Here is a 2,154-nt window from a genome sequence, read left to right as displayed (position 1 = left end):
CATGCAAGGAAAAACCAAAAGAGAGCAGAAGTAGCTACACTTACATAAGAAAAAACAGAGTTTAACACAAAGCTGTAATGAGACAAAAAAAGGTCATTATACAATGATAAAGGGGTCAATTTATCAAGAGGATATACAATCACAAATATAAATGCACACAACTTTGAAGCACCTAAATATATTAAAAGCATATACTAAGAGATCTGAAGGGGGAAATAGACAACACCACAATAATAGTAGAGGATGTCAACTTAGCACTTTCAACAAAAGGTAAGTAATCAGACAGAAAATCAATAAGGCAACATTGGACTTGAATTATATTTAAAACAAATGGACCTAACAGACATATACAGAAATTCCATCCAAGAGCATCAGAATACACATTCCTCTCAAGTGTACCTGAAACATTTTCCAGAATAGATCATATGTTATGTCACAAAACAAGTCATAGCAAATTTGAGAACAAGTTTACCTTTACTGACTGCAACAGTATGAAACTAGATATCAGTAACAGTAGAAAAATTGAAAAATTCACAAATATGTGGAAATTAAACAATACATTCTGGAACAACCAATAGATCAAAGAAGAAATGAAAAGGGAAAGATGTCTTGAAACAAACAAAAGTGGAACATAACATGCCAAAACTTATGGAATGCAGCAAAAGTGGTTTCAGAGGGAATTTCATAGAGATAAATGTCCTCAAATAGACAACTTAACTCTATACCTCAAGGAACTAGAAAAATAATGACAAACTAAGCCCAATTTAGCAGAAGGAAGGAAATAACAATGATCAGAGCATAAATAAATGAAATAAAGATCATAAAACCAATAGAAAATATCAATGAAACTAAGACCTGATTTTTGAAAAGATAAGCAATACTAACAAACCTTTAGCTAGATTCAGAAAAAGAGAAAGAGGATTCAAAGAAATAAAATGAAGCATAAAAGAGGACTTTATATAATCAAATAAATAAAATGAGACAAAAAAGAGTATCTATTTTGATACTACAAAAATTCAAAGGATGGCTTCTTGTCTGACATCTTAGTGAGCTACAGGAGTGGCTGCTGGTCTCCCTGCTTTGCAATGCCACCCAAGGACGACAAGAAAAAGAAAGGTGCTAGAAAGTCAGCCAAAAAAGACAAAGACCCAATGCCAAAAAGAAAACATGTCCAAAGGCAAAGTTCAGGACAAGCTCAATAACCTGGTTTATTTTGACAAAGCGACATATGACATACTCTGTAAGGAAGTTCCCAACTATAAGCTTATAACTCCAGCTGTTGTCTCTAAGAGACTGAAGAATTGAGGTTCCCTGGCCAGGGCAGTCCTTCAGGAGCTCCTTAGTAAAGGACTCATTAAACTGGTTTCAAAGCACAGAGCTGAAGTAACTTACACCAGAAACACAAGGGTGGAGATGCCCCAGCTGCTACTGAAGATGCATGAACAGATCTTCCAGGTGTACATTTTAGAAAATAAAACTTTATTAAATAAAAAAAAATCAAAGGATGGTAAGAGACTACTATGAACAAGTATATGATGTTTATTCCTACTCTTATACCTCTCTAAAGGCAGGACTATCAAGATCTTGGAACCTCATTGGGAATAGAACTATATCCAGCTCAATGCTCTCTGCCAGAGTCATGGGTAATGTGAATTCTGTAGCATTTAATCATAACTCCATACAAGGAAATGTAAACTTTTGTAATGTGGTTTCTTTGTACATGGTAGCATGGTTACAAAATTCTAGGCAACCATAGGTACACGGAGGTTGGTAGACCAAGATAAAGGAAACTGTAAATTCAGATTCACTCATTCACAAAAATAGGTTTATACAGCTCTATAAGCCAAGTTATTGCATTAAAAAAAAAAAACACTTCCAAATTCTCTCATAATGGAGTTTGGCGGACTCAGCTCATGGTTTTTTTTCACTGTTTAACTAGGGTATCTCTATTTTCCGTTAAGGCTTAAACAGATAATAGAGTTTGGAAGGAGAAAATTTTAATATGAGGTGGGGAAATCTTGATCTTTTCAGATAAATGTGATTATAGGAACATGATATTAAAGTAAAAGGGCTACGTATACATGTGTCTCCCTATTTCTCTTTTTTCTGGTTGGGCTCACACATCAAGGGAGTACCTTAAATAAACTGAGGACA

At 34.5% G+C, this 2,154-nt stretch overlaps 1 pseudogene; it reads left to right on the top strand.

The window, feature by feature from the left end:
• Nucleotides 1–1,085: 1,085 nt before the first annotated feature.
• LOC102729986 (small ribosomal subunit protein eS25 pseudogene) lies at nucleotides 1,086–1,442 on the top strand (annotated as a pseudogene).
• The last annotated feature ends 712 nt before the right edge of the window (nucleotides 1,443–2,154 follow it).

Source organism: Leptonychotes weddellii, chromosome 2, assembly GCF_054177405.1.
Source record: "Leptonychotes weddellii isolate Sample4059 chromosome 2, ASM5417740v2, whole genome shotgun sequence".
Classification (NCBI taxonomy): Eukaryota; Metazoa; Chordata; class Mammalia; order Carnivora; family Phocidae; genus Leptonychotes; species Leptonychotes weddellii.
This window is presented reverse-complemented; position numbering and strand designations above follow the sequence as displayed.